Raw genomic sequence first — 18,509 nt, 5'->3', positions numbered from 1 at the left:
CTATAGTATTGCAGAGTGCTCTCTGCATAGTAAATATTCAGTGAATGTTATTTGTTTTCAAGTTTGTTCAAGGCTTAGACTATGTATTGTTTTACATTTACTTTCTTTAAGTGTTGGTATACATGGCATATCTGTTAAGGTCTCAGAACCCTTTCCTCTAAATAAATGCATTGAGGGACATGGCAAGAAAACTGCCTCAGGCAGTACTGTTTTCTGAGTTATTTGTCAGTTGATGTATTTTATATTTCTCATACTTTATGGGAAAAAATAGTGCTTTTGCCATAGTGTTCTCATATACAGTTGACCCTTAAACAACATGAATTTGAACTGCTCAGTACACTTACATTCAGATATTTTTCAGTAGTAAATACTACAGTACTACACAGTCTGTGGTTGGTTGAATCTATGAATACAAAGGGTGGACTATAAATTATATGTGGATTAAGCTCCATCCACCTTGTACATTGTTTTTTTGTCTTGTTTTATTGTGGTAAAATACACTTAACATGAAATTTACCATTTTAGCCATTTTTAAGTGTACAGTTTAAGATATTAAATTAATTACTAAATTTATTAACAATTAAATTAATCTTCCTCTTAGATTAAAGGGAGGAGTTGGACTTTTCTTGCCCCAAACCGGGAGTTAGCCTTTTCTGTTTCTAAAGCAGTATTTAGAAACCAAGATCTGGCAGCCAACTGTTTTCATTGCTCCAGGTGCTTCATTGCTTGTAGGGCCTTTCACTGAACAGAGCTAGAAAATATACATACATACACACATATATACACCTCTGTATTTATTTCTTTGTTTCTGTGTACCTGTGTTTAAAATCTAGAGTTTATTCTGTTTTTCTCATTTTGCTTATTTGTACCTCCTTTCACTAACAGTGAGAAACTTGGTTTCCATCATCATCAAAACATTTACTTACACCTAAGACAGTTTTAAAATTGCTTGCTCATAACAATGTAGAAAGCACTACTAGCTAGAGTATTAACATACACATATACACATATTTTAAGTGTACAATTTATTGATATTACAAATGTATGCCACTTAAAACCTTCCTCTGTCAAAATATGAAATACTTCCATCACCTACCTTATAAAGTAAGGAAATATTCAGAGAATTATAGGGACCTGGCAAAAGGACAGAGGAACCAGATTGAAGGGACTCCCATTGGCCAAATGCTGGGACAGTTTGAGAATCCAAATAAAAATGTATAGTGATTGATGGTACCCTACTGTATAATAAAGAATTTGTTAATTTCTAATGATATGAGTGAATGAAAAGGAAGAGTTCTTCCTGATAGTTAAATGCCCAACTAGTAAGTCTAGAAGGAATGATCAAGTTAGAAAATTGTTGATAAATGCCAAAACTTGTGACTAATGTTCGTTGAGAAACAGGATACTTACGTAGTCTCATTGTATCTCCCCACAAATCATTTATGAAAGGAAAAATTACCAAATTTCTGGTGGGGAAACACGGAGGAAACCACTATAACAAAAATTATTGCTACCACCATCAATATAGGCATAAAGTGATACACTACTCCTGATATGATGCACTGAGGAGGACAGAACATCACCTCTGAGATATATTCCTGCCAGAAATGCCTGCCTGCAGCTGATCAGTAGTAAATAGCTGACAAACCAAATGGAAGATATTCTAAAAATTGAGGTCCTATACTCTTTAAATATCCCAGTGTCAAGAAACATCACAGAAAGACTGAGGAACTGTTTCATACTAAAGGAGAAAAAAAAGAGATATAACTAAATACAATGCTTTTTATCTTGCATTAAATCTTGGAGGCAGGAGAGGGGAGTAACTATAAATGATAATGTTGGCACAGTTGGTGAAATTTGAACATGGACTGTGGTTTAGATAATACTGAATTTACTGATTTTGATTATTGTAGTGGGGTTATGTAAGACAAAATTCTTGTTCTTAGGAAATACATGTTGACATATTTTAGGGTCAAGAATCACTCTCTCTTCAATTTATACCCAAATGTTTTGGGAAAAAAAGTATGTGTATATACAAAATTTTTAAAATCACCCCAAATAATCACATCAAGTGTATATATTTATGATTGGTAATTTTAAAATTCCAAAACAGTATTTTATTGATGATCAGCATAGTTAAAAATGCTTTATGAGTTATAGGAGAAAATAATCTAAAATAATTTTAAGATTTTTGTTCCTGAAGTTTCTGAGGATTTTGTTTTTATTCCACCATATTGATGAATCTTGATTTTTTTCACTATTATTACATCCTTTGAAATACAAAATTGTACTGAACATTTTGTAATAGCATAAATCTTTGATACTTAAGTGTATTTTTTAGGTGAAATTATTTAGAATTCATAAAAATGCTTGGTCCAAGTATACATGTTTATAAGTAATGTTTACTATTTTGATAAGTTCTATCAAATACGTTTATTATGTATGTATTTCTACAAATTTGAGTAACCGCTGGTGATTGGGAACACCTGTTTCTAAACACCTTGCTCATCACCTGATAGGTTAGTCATCTTAATCTGACACATTATAATGAAATCTCGTTTTAAGTTACCTGTGCATGTTCTCATATGCTTTATGGAGGGTTTATATTTCTTATTATTATCCGTGTCTCTTGCCCATTTTTCTACTTGGATTATTCCTTATTTGTTCATGAGAGCTTTTTATTACTAGGTAAATGAACCCTTTTGTTATAAAAGCTGTATATCATTTTTTAACTTTAGTCTGAAGTAAATTTTATGTCAGTTATAATTTTTTTAAATCTGTTGAGTTTTTTTCCTCTTACAACTTTTTGAAGTCATGCTTATTAGAAAGACCTTCCCATGACAAGATTATTGAACTTTTAAAATCTGTATTGCTTTATAGAATTTTATTAGTTCATTGTTTTAATTAAACTTTTAAATCTTTCTTCTTCTGGGTAGCTGAAGACAGTGGTAACCACTTAACTACCTGTCTCCCAATATTTCCTCTAGAAACAGTGTAGAACTACAAGAAGGGTATAAGAAATCTATACACAAACCATGCTCACTGCATAACTTGAAGACAGAGGATACTCAAACTTGAAAATAATTGTAAATAAAAAGAGAGAAATCACCATTTCCCAGCATGTTATTTCTCACACTCCATCTCTACTCCCAACCCTTATCAAGGGTTTGTGATGAGCAAAGGCCAACCAAGCAGATCTGTAGAAAACACAGAAAATGGAAGCTAGCAAATGGACCTAGGGTTGACCTGTACTGACCTGTACTGTTGGAAAGACTAATTCCACGCTAAGTTTAAAATTAAATATGTGTGGGGCTTCCCTGGTGGCGCAGTGGTTGAGAGTCCGCTTGCTGATGCAGGGGACACGGGTTTGTGCCCCGGTCCGGGAAGATCCCACATGCCGCGGAGCGGCTGGGCCCGTGAGCCATGGCTGCTGAGCCTGTGCGTCCGGAGCCTGTGCTCCACAACCGGAGAGGCCACAGCAGTGAGAGGCCTGCGTACCGCAAAAAAAAAAAAAAAAAAAAAATTAAATATGGGTGTGTACGTATGCATATGATAGATCAGAACAGAGACTACAGTGAAGTTTTTTAATATTATGAATAATTTTCAGAGTAGTCATCTAAATGTGTAGCTTCAGGGTTAATATAAAAGGTAAAAAGGAAACAAGCTCTCTTTGGCATTTAAGAGGTGAAGAAGCAGCACGTGGGTAAGTTTTAGGTGCTTACAAGCCAAAGTGAACACAAAATCAAAGTCTTAAAACCTCTCCTTCCACTAGCAAAACAAAAAGAGAAAAGTATCTTAAAACATGTGGACTTCAAAGTATTTGGCAAAAAAGGTGCTGTTAAACTAGGAGTTTTGTAAGAAATCGTAATACCACAAAAAGGTAAAAAGGGGAACTTGATAAATCCATATGTAGGTATTATAAAAATAAAAGAAAATGAAAATTATGAGAAAAAAATTCCTCCCCACCCCAGAAAAACCATCATGCAGATGAAGAGTGTGGCCACACTCCAGAGTTAAATATATTCGATCAACCAGTTGAGGACATTGAAAAACAAAAACAAAAAATATGTAGAATCAGTAATTTAAAAACCAGGAAAAGAAAATCCGCCCCCCCCCAAAAAAAGGAGTAAAAAGAATATGAACTTAGTAAAGGAATGGAAAACAAAGAAAAAAAACATTTTAGTAATAAATAAATTATAAGGTCCCTGGGGGGGAATAGAGTCAAATGAAAATTTAATAAGGTGCATTGAAGAAAAGCAGGAAAAGAACCAAGTGAATGAAAATGACACAAGAATGAAGTAAAAGTGTCAGAATTACTGTGTTACATACTTGAAAGTCGCTAAGAGAACAGATCTTAAACCATCTCACTGCAAAAATGGTAACTGTGACGTGATGGAGATGTTAGCTAAAGTTATGGTGGTAATCATCTTGTAATACGTAAATGTGTCAACACTGTTGTATACCTTAAGCTTATACATTGTTCTGTGCAGTCTTAAAGTTGGAAAAAGTGTCAGAGAAAATAGTGGAAATTAAAGACAGGCAATGGAGGGATAACATTCATAATTTTAGAGTCCCAAGAAAGAAAAATCAGTGAAAAAGAACTAATATTTAAAGCTATATTCAAAGAAAATTCTCCAGAAATTGAAAAAGATTCTCATCTATACATTGAAAGGGTCCACTGGATACTGGGGAAAGATAAAAAAATCCTTATGCTTCCAAGCAAAAGCATTACATAACTTCTAAAGGCAAAAGAACTGCACTGGTTCAGACATTTTAAATTTCACTGAGGCAACCAAAACAAGGCAACAGTGGAGCAGCATTTAAAAAAAAAACTCCAAGAAAAAGTATGAACCAAAGTTTTTATATTCAGCCACATTCTGTTAGATATCAAGGTTGAGGAAAAACAGCTTTCAGTATGTAAGTTTTAGGGAATTAGGTACTCTTGAGCTGTTTTTTAAGGAATCTCCTGGAGGTTATTATATCCAGTTGAGAGATAACTGGGAATACCTCAGCAAAAGAAGTGAAGACGAGCATTTAAAATACATGGATGTACTGCTAAGACTAAAACAAAGGTAGGGATGTGAGGGGAAGACTACTGGACATACGTTATATGTTGTGACAAAGTAGAAATAATACAAATAAAAAAGGAAAAGGGAGAGTGAAATAGGAAAAAATAATCTTACTGATCGTTGTCTGTTGCATAAACAAAATGGAAGAGAGTTAAAATACCAATAAAAACTGCTAAATTAGATAATATCCAGTCTAACATTTGATTTTACTATATTTAAAAGCTAACAGTTTACTAGTTATTTCATGGATGTTGGCAGAAGACATGAGACCAAAACATGTCTTGGGTCAGAGACAGAGTTCCATTACTCATGGTATAGTGAGCAGCATAATAATTAGCATATTTCTGTAGGTTCCCCTTGTTCCCTAGGTCTTGTGTAGGTTATGCTGGATGGCCCAGGTGGATGCCTCACATATAGTAGGTTTGCACTGCAGCTAAGAAACACTGAGCTTGATGAATAAATATGGTGCTTTTATAGTAAGCGGGCTTTTTCTTTTTCCAGTAGGAAACATTACTTCATCCTTCAAGATTGCTTGCTACAAACACGACTCTGAGAAATGGCCCACATAATGAGTGGTTAGGATTTTCATTCTTGGCAAACCCAGCAAAATGTGTAGAAACACAAGAGGCCCAATGAAGATTCTTTGCCAACACATAGTAAAAGGGTAATAATAAGACAGGTGGACAGTAACAGGTATTGGCAAGGGTGTATAGAAATCAGTCTTCATACATTGCTGGTAGAAATGTAAAATGGTGAAACCACTTTGCAGAATAGTTTGACAACTCCTCAAACAGTTAAAAATAGAATTATCATTGACCCATCAAGTATATACCCAAGAGAATTGAAAACATTTGTTCACATAAAATCTTGAACACTAGTGTTCATAGCATTATTTATAATATCTAAAAAACTGGAAAAAACCAAATATTCATCACCTTGATAAGTGAATAGACAAAATGTTATATGTGCACATGATGCAATATTATTCTGTGGTAAAAAGGAATCTAATATCAATACATGCTACAACATGGATGAACCTTGGAAACATTATTCTAAGTAAAAGAAGCCAGACAGCAAAAGCCATATATTGTATGATTCTGTTCATATGAAATATTCAGAACAGGTAAATCCATAGAGAGAAAAAGTAGTTGCTAATGGGTGGGTATGAGGTTCCTTTTTGGGATGTTGAAAATGTTGTGGAATAGATAATGGTAATGACTGTATAACTTCGTGAGTATATCAAAAATCACTGAATTGTGTACTTTAAAAGGGTGAACTTTATGGTATGTGAATTATATCTCAATTTTTAAAAATTGTATGAGAAAAAGGAAAAGAATACAAGGGCAAAGGGCATTTAAACGGTTTAAGTACAGAAGTAATCACTAAAACAAAAATACAGGTCTTCCTAAGTACCACAAAATTTTTTTTAATTAAAAAACAAAGAATACATGTTTCTTAGAGAAATAAGTATAGTAAAATACACATAATTATAAAATGTTATCACAGAACTGAGACTGAAAATATTAGTCATACCAGTAAATGTGAATGTGCTTCATCCACGTATTATTAGGAAAAGATTCTCAATTTGGCTCACAAAAGGAGACCCAACAACTATATACTGTTTATAAGAGACACTTCTGTGATTCCTGAATCAAATGATTCAGTGGACAATGGTATATTAAACAAGTGAAAATAAAAAGGGGGCAGATACAGTAATCTTAATACCAAAGTAGAATTCAATCCAAAAAGCATTAACTGTACATAGAAGGGAGCATATTTTTGGATGCTAAAACACATGAATTTCTATGCAGCACATTACACAAACCTGTATAAAGCAAAAATTATAGGAGATTCAGTGAGACAGAAATATGCTACAAAATAGAATATAATTCTCTGTTCTTAGTATAAAATAGATCAGGTAGACAAAAAATGAGATAGAAGACCTAAACAGAATAAACAGTAAGGTGGATTTTATGAATATATGTTGTATTCTACAGCATTATACTACACCATCTCAGGTGTCCAATGCACATTCACAAAAATTGATCATATGTTCACCAAAAAAAAAAAATCAGTGATTTCCATAAAGTAGATATACTGAAAACACTTTCTGATTATATGCAATGAAACTTTACTAATAACAAAAAATATATAGGCTACACCTTAAAAATTTTAAACCTATCAAACAACTTTGTCAAAGGGTAAGTAAATACATACTGAAATTACAGAATTTGCAAAATAACAATAGTGAAAATATACTACATATCAGAATTTATGGAATACATCTAAAAGTGGTCAGAAACTAAAGAGAATAAAAAGCAGACAATACGAACAAACTCACAGGAGATCCCAATATATCAGAGATAACATATACACATTTCAGTAGATTGGAAACTATAAAATGAAAGAATTATTCCCAAATTCTACAACTAGAAACATCTATAACTGAAAATAAAATCTCAGATAGATTAAACAAGGTAAAACTTATCTGAATAGAGACTTAGGGAATTGAATGATAAGCGGGAAGAAAATAGAGTGGCCCCTTTGAACAACACTGGTTTGAACTCGGCAGGTCTTACACACAGGTTTTTTTGTTTGTTTTTTTAATATTTATTTACTTATTTGGCTGCACCAGGTCCCAGTTGCAGTATGTGGGACCTTTAGTTGCAGTATGTGGGATCTGTAGTTGCAGCATGCGAACTCTTAGTTGTGGCATGTGGGATCTAGTTCCCTGACCAGGGATTGAACCCAAGCCCTCTGCATTCGGAGCACGGAGTCTTAGCCACTGGACCACCAGGGAAGTCCCACATCCGGGTTTTTTAAAAATACGTACTACAGTACTACACGATCCACAGTTGATTGAATCTGCAGATGTGGAACTATGGATACAGAGGGCCAACTGTAAAGTTATACACACATTTTAAACTGCATGGAGGGTCAAGCACCCCTAACCCCCACATTGTTGAAGGGTCAACTGTAGACAGATCCAAGGAAAAATCAAATATGATGGAGGGTAGGAGACAGGGAATAGAGTGAAGAGGTCTTTTCTTACTTCTTCAAATTTTATTTTTTTTTTCTGGGCTGATTTCTTTTTTATTGAAGTATAGTTGATTTATAATTATGGCTGTATGGCAAAGTGACTCAGTTATACATATATGCATTCTTTTTCATACTCTTTTTCCGTTATGGTTTATCACAAGATATTGAATATAGTTCCCTGCACTGTACAGTAGGACCTTGTTGTTTATCCATTCTATATATACCCGTTTACATCTGCTAATCCCAAACTCCCAATCCATCCCTCTCCCACCACCTCCCCCTTGGCAACCACCAGTCTGTTCTCTACGTCTGCGATTCTGTTTCTCTTTCATAGATAAGTTCATTTGTGTCATATTTTAGATTCCACATATAAATGATATCATTTAGTAGTATTTGTCTTTCTCTTTCTGACTTACTTCACTTAGTATGATAATCTCTGTTTGCATCCATGTTGCTGCAAATCACATTATTTTGTTCTTTTTTATGGCCGAGTAGTATTCCATTGTATATGCATACTACATCTTCTTTATCCATTCATCTGTCAGTAGACATTTAGGTTGCTTTCATGCCTTGGCTATGGTGAATAGTGCTGCTATGAACACAGGGATGTATGTGTCTTTTTGAATTATAGTTTTGTCTGGATAGATACCCAGGAGTGGGATTGCTGGATCATATGGTAATTCTGTATTTTCTGAGGAACGACCGTGCTGTTTTCCATAGTGGTACACCAACTTAAATTCCCACCAATGTAGGCGGGTTCCTCTTTCTCTGCACCCTCTCCAGCATTTGTTATTTGTAGACTTTTTATTTTTTTTTTTGCGGTACGCGGGCCTCTCACTGCCGCGGCCTCTCCTGTTGCGGAGCACAGGCTCCGGACGCGCACGCTCAGCGGCCATGGCTCACGGGCCCAGCCGCTCCGCAGCACGTGGGATCCTCCCGGACCGGGGCACAAACCTGTGTCCCCTGCATCGGCAGGCGGGCTCTCAACCACTGCGCCACCAGGGAAGCCCTGTAGACTTTTTAATGATGACCATTCTGACTGGTGTGAGGTGGTACCTCATTGTAGTTTTGATTTGCATTTCTCTAATAATTAGCGATTTTGAGCATCTTTTCATGTGCCTGTTGGCCATCTGTATGTCTTCTTTGGAGAAATATCTCTTTAGGTCTCCTGCCCATTTTTCGATGGGTTTTTTTGTTGTTGTTGTCGAGTTGTACGAGCTGTTTGTATATTTTGGAAATTAATCCCCTGTCAGTCACATCACTTGCATATATTTTCTCCCATTCTGTATGTTGTCTTTTAGTTTTGTTTATGGTTTCCTTTGCTGTGCAAAAGCTTGTAAGTTTGATTAGGTCCCAGTTGTTTATTTTCATTTTTATTTCTATTGCCTTGGGAGACTGAGAGTGAAAAGATCTTATCTATGTGTAATTGGAGTCACAGAAGGGCAGGAGAGAATGACCGTATTATTAGAAAAGGTAAGAGAATTTTCCAGAAGTAAAAAGATGTCAACTCACAGATTTTATAGTTGGCCAAAAAGTTCATTCAGGTTTTTCTGTATGATGTTACAAACTCAAAGCAGGATAAACACAAAGAAACTTAATGCATAAACACATCATAGTAAAACTACTGAGAACCAAAAGTAAAGGGAAAGTCATAAAACTAGTAATACAGAAAAAAACCATTACTTCTAAAGGAGCAACAGTAAAACACAGCAGTAATTTTACCTTCATTAGTTAAGGAATTTAAAGATTTTCACACAAAAGCTAAGAAAATTTTTCATCAGTAGACCAGTACTCAGTTTACTAAAATAATTTTTCAGGCAGGAGAGGATCTCAGATGGAAGCACAGAGATGTGGAGCAAAGGACAATGGAAAGAATAACTATATGGGTTTATCTAAATACATGTTGACTACAGGCACACTTTGTTTTATTGCACCTTACAAATACTTTTTTTTTTGAACAAATCAAAGGTTTGTAGCAATTCTACATCAAGCAAGTCTGTTGGTGCCATTTTTTATTATTATATTTGTTACAGTGATCTCTGATGTTACTATTATAATTGTTTTGATGCATCATGAACCACACCCATATAAGATGGTCGGTAAATGTTGTATGTGTTTTGACTGCTCCACTGACTGGCTGCTCCCCCATCGCTCTTCCTATCCCAGGCTTCCCTATTCCTTGAGACACAACAGTATTGAAATTAGGCTAGTTAATAACTCTACAATGGCCTCTAAGTGCTCAAGTGAAAGGAAGAGTTGCACATCTCTCAATTTAAATCAAAAGCTAGAAATGATTAAGCTTAGTGAGGAAGGCATGTTGAAAGCTGAGATAGGCCGAAAACTAGGCCTCTTGTGCCAAACACTTAACCAAGTTGTGATTGCAAAGGATATGTTTTTGAAGGAAATTAAAAGTGTTATGACAGTGAACACACGAATGGTAAGGAAGTGAAACAGCCTTATTGCCCAAAGGGTGAAAGTTTTAGTGGTCTGGATTAGAATATCAAACCAGCCATGACATTCCCTTAAGCCAAAACCCAATCTAGTGCAAGGTCCTAATGGTCTTCAATTCTGTGAAGGCTGAAAGAAGTGAGAAAGCTGCAGAAGATAAGTTTGAAGCTAGCAGAGGTTGGTTCATGAGGTTTAAGGAAACAGCACTCTGCCTAATAGACATGTAGAGAACACTATATTCATCAGTAGTAGAATACATCTGCTTTTCAAGTGCACATGGAATATTTTTAAAAGTTGACCATAGGCAGGACATAAAGCTCAAAAAAGAAAAGATTTTAAATTTTACAATTTATAGTTTTTGACCACCATGGAATTAATTAAAAAAAAAACAATTACAAAAACATAACTGGAACAAAATGCAGCTTTTGAAATTCAGGAGTATATGTTAAATCACTTGTCAAAGAAGAGTCACTATGAAAATGAGAAAATATTTTGAACTGAATGAAGATGGCATATCAAAACATGAAATTCATTTTAAGCCTTTCTTGCTGAGCAATTTAAGCCTTAATGCTGTTAGAATGAAAGGCTGACATTAGATGAGTTAAGTATCCACATCAGGAAATTCAAAAGCAAACTATACCAACAGAAATTAGAAGCCAAGCAATAATAAAGATAAATATAAAAATCAGTGGCATGTCAAGCAAACTTAAGAAGAATCAGCAAAGGCAAAAGTTTGTTCTCAGAAAAGAATAATAAAATTGATAAATCCCTGCCAAAAATAATCAAGAATGAAACAGATACTACATAACCAATGTCAGTAGTGAGAAAGGATACAGTACTCTATGGATCTAATGAACTTTAAAAAAAGTAACAAAAGAAAGGATATTATGAAAATTTTAAATAAGTTTGAGATTTTATAGAGTCAAATTCCTTGAAATACACAGCTTACCAGAACTGGCACACACCCTCACATAAACAGAAAATCTGCACAATCCAATATATAGAAAGAAAGTGAACCTGTAATTACAGACCTTCCATTTAGAAATTCAGACCCACATGGTTTCAGTGGTGAATTTTTCCAAACATTTAAAGAAGAAATACATAAAGTCTAACTGGAAACAGAAAAAAAATTGAATATGTTCCCTTAATGAGCCCAGTTTTTTAAAATTGAGATACTAGTGACATATAACATTGTATAAGAGCCCAGTTTAATTTTGAGAGCAAAACCTAACAAGGATATTACCCAAAAGCAGTATTACTGGTCATTTTTTAAATGAAAATAGATTTTAAAATCTTCAAATATTAGGAAATCAAATCCGAGTGATATATAAAGAGGATAAAATATCATGACAAAGTTGAATTTATTTCCATAGTTGCAAGATGGTTTTAGTATTTGAAAATCAGTGTGATTCATTATATATATATATATTTTTATATAAATTTATTTATTTACTTTTGGCTCTGTTGGGTCTTCGCTGCTGCACGCAGGCTTTCTCTAGTTGCGGCGAGCGGGGTGCTACTCTTCGTTGCAGTGCGCGGGCTTCTCACTGCGGTGGCCTGTCTCTCTGGAGCACGAGCTCTAGGCGTGCAGGCTTCAGCAGTTGTGGCACGTGGGCTCAGCAGCTGTGGCCTCCGGGCTCCAGAACACAGGCTCAGCAGCTGTGGCTCACAGGCTCAGTCGCTTCGCGGCATGTGGGATCCTCCCAGACCAAGGATCAAACCTGTATCCCCTGCATTGGCAGGCGGACTCTCAACCACTGCGCCACCAGGGAAGCCGTGATTCATTATATTAATATAATTAGAGAAAGAAGTCAAATGATCATCTCTATAGATACAAAAAAAAAAAGCATTTGATAATACTCAAAACCCATTCATGAGGATTTTTAAAACTTTTAGCAAGCTAGGAAAAGAGGGAAACTTTCATAATATTATTAAAGGTATCTGCACAAACCTTACAATAAACATTGAAAACCTTTTCCAGGCATTAGGGAATATGTCAAAGCTCACTCCAAACCCAATGTCTAAAAAGTCCTATATAGTGCATTTAGGCAAGGGGAAAAAGATAGATTAGAAATGAAAATATAAAACTGTCACAAATGACGTGATGTGCATATAGAAAATCCAAAAATAACTACATGTGAACTTTTAGAATTAATAAGAAATCATTTCAGCAATGTCACTCGGTACTTGTTCATATACAGAAATCAATTGTATTTATATTTATGAGCAACAAAATGTTAGAAAAATAGAATTTAGTAAGCAAACCATTTATAAATGTCAGAAACATCCATATACATCAGAATAAATCTAACAAAAGTTATAGGAGACCCCCTACACAGAAAACCATAAAAAAATTTTGAACTCTTCCTCAGCTCTAGATCAGTTGAAAGAATCAATATTTTTAAGATATAAATTGTCTCCAAATTGATTAAAAATTAAGTGTAATCCCCATGAAAATCCCAGCAGATTTTCTTATGGAGATCAAGAAATTGACCTGTGACATAAATAAGTGTCATATAGGAGAATATATTTACAATAACTACATAAAATACTTTAGCATAAACTTAACAAATTTGCAAAGACATTGTTTTTAAATGCTCTGCAAAAATATCAAATACAGCTTGAACAAAAAATAAGATATACCATGTTCTCAACTAAGGAGTTATCATAAAGGTATTCATTTTCCTTAGATTATCTTGTGAATTTAATGAGGTTCCAATGAAAAATACCATCAGAATGGTGGTTGTTTTGTGCCTAATACATTTGGAACAGTAAAAAAAAAAAAAAAAAAGCAAGAAGAGCCCGAAAAAACTTGAGAAAGATGAGCTGCTTAGTGGAGCCAAGTAAAGTTTTAAAATACTTAAAATAATTCAAAAAGGAGAAAAATGTCTCTTTAAAAAAGTGAATTTATTATATGTAAAATTGTTGATTTAATTCTGAGGAGTTTTTATTTCTGGTGACTTTAAGAACAATTTTTATTTATTTATTTTTAAATTAATTTATTTATTTTTGCTGTGTTGGGTCTTCGTTTCTGTGCGAGGGCTTTCTCTAGTTGTGGCAAGCGGGGGCCACTCTTCATCACGGTGCGCGGGCCTCTCCCTATCGCGGCCTCTCCCGTTGCGGAGTACAGGCTCCAGACGCGCAGGCTCAGTAGTTGTGGCTCACGGACCTAGTTGCTCCACAGCATGTGGGATCTTCCCAGACCAGGGCTCGAACCCGAGTCCCCTGCGTTAGCAGGCAGATTCTCAACCGCTGCGCCAACAGGGAAACCCTATTTATTTATTTTTTGGCTGCGTTGGGTCTTCGTTGCAGTGCAGTGGCTTCTCTTGTTGTGGAGCACAGGCTCTAGGTGTGCGGGCTTCAGTATTTGTCGCTCATGGCTCAGTAGTTGTGGCTCTCAGGCTCTAGAGTGCAGGCTCAGTAGTTGTGGCGCATGAGCTTAGTTGCTTCGCGGCATGTGGGATCTTCCTGGACCAGGGATCGAATCCATGTTCCCTGCATTGGCAGGCAGATTCTTAACCACTGCGCCACCAGGGGAGCCCTCTGGTGACTTTAAAAGACAGTATTTTGTCTTTGCATTTTTAATGGGGTATCTCATGAGGACAGAAAGGGTCAGTAGTTTCATTTTTAGTAGTAATGACAGTATTTTAAAAGTTTTATGTAGACGTGTGTGTGTGTGTGTGTGTGTAGACACATTACATATACTTACATGTATGTAACTTATGTAATGATAATTAATATATACTTACATATATAATCTTGTATACATAAATCATTAGGAACCGATTATGTAGTATCAGGATGTTGGTTGTAACGTTGATACTGTTAAAGCTATTATATATGTATATATAACATACATGTGTATAGCTAACCTAAGTGTATAAAGATAAATTTTTTGTTATTAAGGTACATTTAATTTAATTGGATGTAATTAAATTTAATTTACAATGATTATAATTAATATAATGTAGTTAATAATATATGTATATATTATTGTCATTAGGAATCATTTTTCCCCAATATAAAAGAAAAAGAGTTGTACAAAATAAAAGATATTAAGTAAAACTCTAGTCCAAAATTTGAATAGGATATGTCAGCATTTGTCTTAAAAATATTTCCCAAGTTGATTCACTTTATGAAAAAAATGTATTTCTTAGGGCTATTCATTGCAAAAGCTTAGAAGCAGCAACAAAAAAGTAGTTTTAGTGATTACTAGTGTTTATAAGAGCCCAGATTATGGTGAGTAAATAGTATTTCCCCACTCAAACGATATAAGCCTCCATAAAATAATAGCTTACATCACATGTGGAGCAGGAAATGTATTAGACTAGGATTTCTTGTGTCAGAAAGCAAAGAAATATCAAAAAACTATTGGGGGTCTCTCAAAAGTTCATAACTTAAAATGGTATCTTGAGTATCAAAAAGTAGTATTAAAAATTTTTATCAGGAAAGGTTACTGAAATTGATTAAAAACTTTTTTTCTGCCTTTGTCACAGAGATCTGTGCCCTTTTCTCCTTTGGTCTTTTAATATGATTTATATTAATAGATTTTTGTAATATTAAACGACCCTTACATTCCCAGTAAATGCTCAGCCTGAGTTATTATATTTTTCTGAGTTTCTAGGCTTAATTTGATAATTGAGTTTAGGATTCTTGCATTCATTATTTCTTAGTGAGATGTTAGCTCGTAATTTAATTTCTAGTACTCTTTTGTCATCTTTGTATCTGGATTCTGTGGGCCTCAGTAGTTGAAGGCTGTTAACTAACTCTTTTTCTGCATTTGGTATAAGATTTTTTTTTTTTTAACCTGAGAAGATTCTTCTGTTTACATTCTTTGTGGTTTCTGACAGGTTTGGATTTACTTTTACTTTTTGGATTTACTTTTATGTGCTTTGTATATATTTTACTTTTTTTTCCTCTTGTTATTTTTACTCTCTCTATATAATATAGTAAGTTCTTTTTTTCCACTCTCAACTCCCTCCCCCAGTACTCCCTTAGATACTGTATTTGGTCTATTCTTTTCTTGCTAATTCCAGGTTACTTAAAAATAACCCAAGTTAATAAGTAGTAAAGTTGATAAAAGTTTAATGCTGGTCACTACATCCAAATGTAATTGCTCTTGACCAGTATTTTAGTTCTACTTACTTATTCCACAAATTTTGTCTTACTTTATTGTTTTATGCAGTTGTTGTTTGCTCAGATTTAACCATGTATTTAGCATTTCTTTGCTTTTAGTTATTTCTTGGATTTGAGACCTTACTTATGGGACAATTTGTGTTATATCTGAGGCACACTCTTTAAATTTTTCTTTAATAAAGGGGTTTTGTTGGTAAACATTTCAACTGGGTGTATTGTCCTTTTTCTTAATTCTGCCTGAAAATAGCTTTATTTTGTATTATTCTTAAGGATTGTTTTGCTATTAATGCAATTTTAGGAGAAAAATCCTTTTTTTCTCAACAGTTCGTACATTCTGTTTTGTGGCATCTGTTGTTTTTTGAGAGGTCAATTATTAATTTAATGTCCTTCCTTTATAGCTGATCTATCGTTTCCTTCTGGCTGCGTTGAAAGTCTTCCGTTTATCTTTTCTGTGTGGATTTGTAGTTGTAGTTTTTAAGTATCCTGATTTGGATTTGTTGGAGAGCTTCGGGCTGTCTTTTTTTTTTTTTTCTTCGGTACGCGGGCCTCTCACTGTCGTGGCCTCTCCTGTTGCGGAGCACAGGCTCCGGACGCACAGGCCCAGTGGCCATGGCTCACGGGCTTAGCCGCTCCGCGGCATGAGGGATCCTCCCGGACCGGGGCACAAACCGGTGTCCCCTGCATTGGCAGGCGGATGCTCAACCGGTGCGCCACCAGGGAAGCCCTGTCTTTTTTTTTTTTAACTAAAAAAATCTCATTTTCTCTTCGGACATTGTCTTCATTTTTCTATTATCATTTTCTTGAACCTTGTTTAAATATATGTTAAATATTTTCAGCTTATTCTCTATATATCTTTTTCTTAATAAATTTATTTATTTTATTTTTGGGGGCTGTGTTGGGTCTTCGTTGCTGTGCGTGGACTTTCTCTAGTTGTGGTGAGCGGGGCTACTCTTCATTGTGGTATGTGGGCCTCTCATTGTGGTGGCTTCTCTTATTGCGGAGCGTGGGCTCTAGGCACGTGGGCTTCAGTAGTTGTGGCTTGTGGGCTCTAGAGTGCAGTCTCAGTAGTTGGGGCGCATGGGCTTAGTTGCTCCAAGGCATGTGGAATCTTCCCAGACCAGGGCTTGAACCCATGTCCCCTGCATTGGCAGGCGGATTCTTAACCAATGCACCACCAGGAAAGTCCTATTCTCTATATTTCTTAAGATTTTTTTCTTGTTTTTCATTTCATCCTGACTTTGTGGTACATACTCTTTTATTTTTTTTAGCTCTGTTTTCCCAATTCACTAATCCTCTTTTTAGTTATATCTTAATACACCATTTAATTCCTTCATTTTTCTTTTTTACTTTCTCTCTCTTCCTCTCTCCCTGCCCCTCTTTCGTTTTGGGTAATTTCTGTTGACCTATGTTTAAGTTCATTGATTCTTAACTTGATTGTATCCGGTCTACTGATGAGCTCATCAAAGGCATTCTTCATCTTTAGTACCATGTTTTTTGTTTCTGACATTTTCTCTTTACTCTAATACTTTTCTTATGTCTGCTCCATCTGTCTAGTTATATTGTCCACCTTTTCCGCTGAACCATTACCATATTATAGTTGTTTTAAATTCTGTCTGATATTCATCTGGGTCATCTCTTAATTTTCAGGGATTGCTCTGTTGATTGCTTTGTCTCTTGGCAGTGGATTGGGTTTTTTTTTTTAAATCCTTTTTATTTTTATGTGAGTCGTTATTTTGTATTTGATACTAGATACTGTATGTAGAGCAATAAAGACAGAGGGTAGACAGTGTTTAGGCCTGGAGATGAACACACCTCTTCTGCTAGAATTGAGTTAGGTTTGGATTTTTGTTGTTGTTATTGGTACCTTCAGCGCACCATCAAATTCCTGTAGTGTTACTTTGTGCTTAGGGGTGGGACTGGTTTTTTGGAAGATTTTTCTAAGTGTTCCTGTTCCACCCTCAGTTTTAGGCCTTCTCTGTGCTCTTGTGTTTCAGACAGGATATATTTCCATGTTCTCATCCCTCTTTCGAAGGTAGATGGCTCTTGTTACTGTCTCTTTGCTAGCCTGGCAGTGCGGGGGGAGGGCACTTGGGGAGGAATTTTTTTTTTTTTTTTTTGTCCTCGTGAATCCTTACCTGTTTGGTTGCTATTTATAATCTCTGGCTCATTTTCAAGTTTCTTTTTGTTTAAAGTTTTTTTTTATTATAGCTTTATATTTTCTGATACTTCCAATATTGGAATATTTGCAGGTGTGATTCTGCTACCGTTTTTCTGTCCATTATTGCTCATTATGTCTCTCGTGATTGGGTTTTGTTGTTGGGGTTTTTGGTTTTTTGTTTTGGGTTTTTTGTGGGGTTTTTTTGGTATATTTGTACATGACTTCATATGTGTTGAACTTTGGGTGTGGGAATTCCTTGAGGTTTGGGTTAAAGTTGCATTCTTGCAGAGAGGTTTTAGATTTGTTTTTGCCAGTTGCATGTATGTTTTTAGTCCTGAACTTCTTTAAATTTTTTTATGTGCTTAAGGTACTATGAATTAAAACTACAGACCTGCATGAAGGATGGCTTCTGTTTTGAATTCCCTCCACCCCCAGCAGTCCTTTTCTCAGTGTTAAGCAAGTTTTCTTCCTCTCCCTTCTGCAGGATGGGCTTAAACCTTGCAGTGAGGGTGTAGCTCTTTGGAATGAGTAAGTCTCCTTTGGATTCCCTGCCTTTGTTGGATTCTCTATTTTATTTCCTATCTCTCTCATTCCCTACAACCATGAAAGTGGAAGGTCTTGTCTCTAAAGTTGAGAAATCATCTGCTAGATTGGGGCTT

General features: G+C 35.2%; 1 protein-coding gene across 6 annotated transcripts in view; it reads left to right on the top strand.

Moving 5' to 3' along the window:
- Positions 1–18,509, top strand: part of RAPGEF6 (Rap guanine nucleotide exchange factor 6) — a gene marked incomplete at its 3' end in the record, with an annotated part of 219,987 nt that overhangs the window by 59,383 nt on the left and 142,095 nt on the right. The gene's annotated exons all lie outside the window — the stretch shown is intronic.

The sequence above is a fragment of the Mesoplodon bidens genome (genome assembly GCF_964165515.1).
Source record: "Mesoplodon bidens genome assembly, chromosome: 4".
NCBI lineage: Eukaryota > Metazoa > Chordata > Mammalia > Artiodactyla > Ziphiidae > Mesoplodon > Mesoplodon bidens.
The sequence above is the reverse complement of the archived record's forward strand: the minus strand, read 5'-3'. Positions and strand labels throughout refer to the sequence as shown.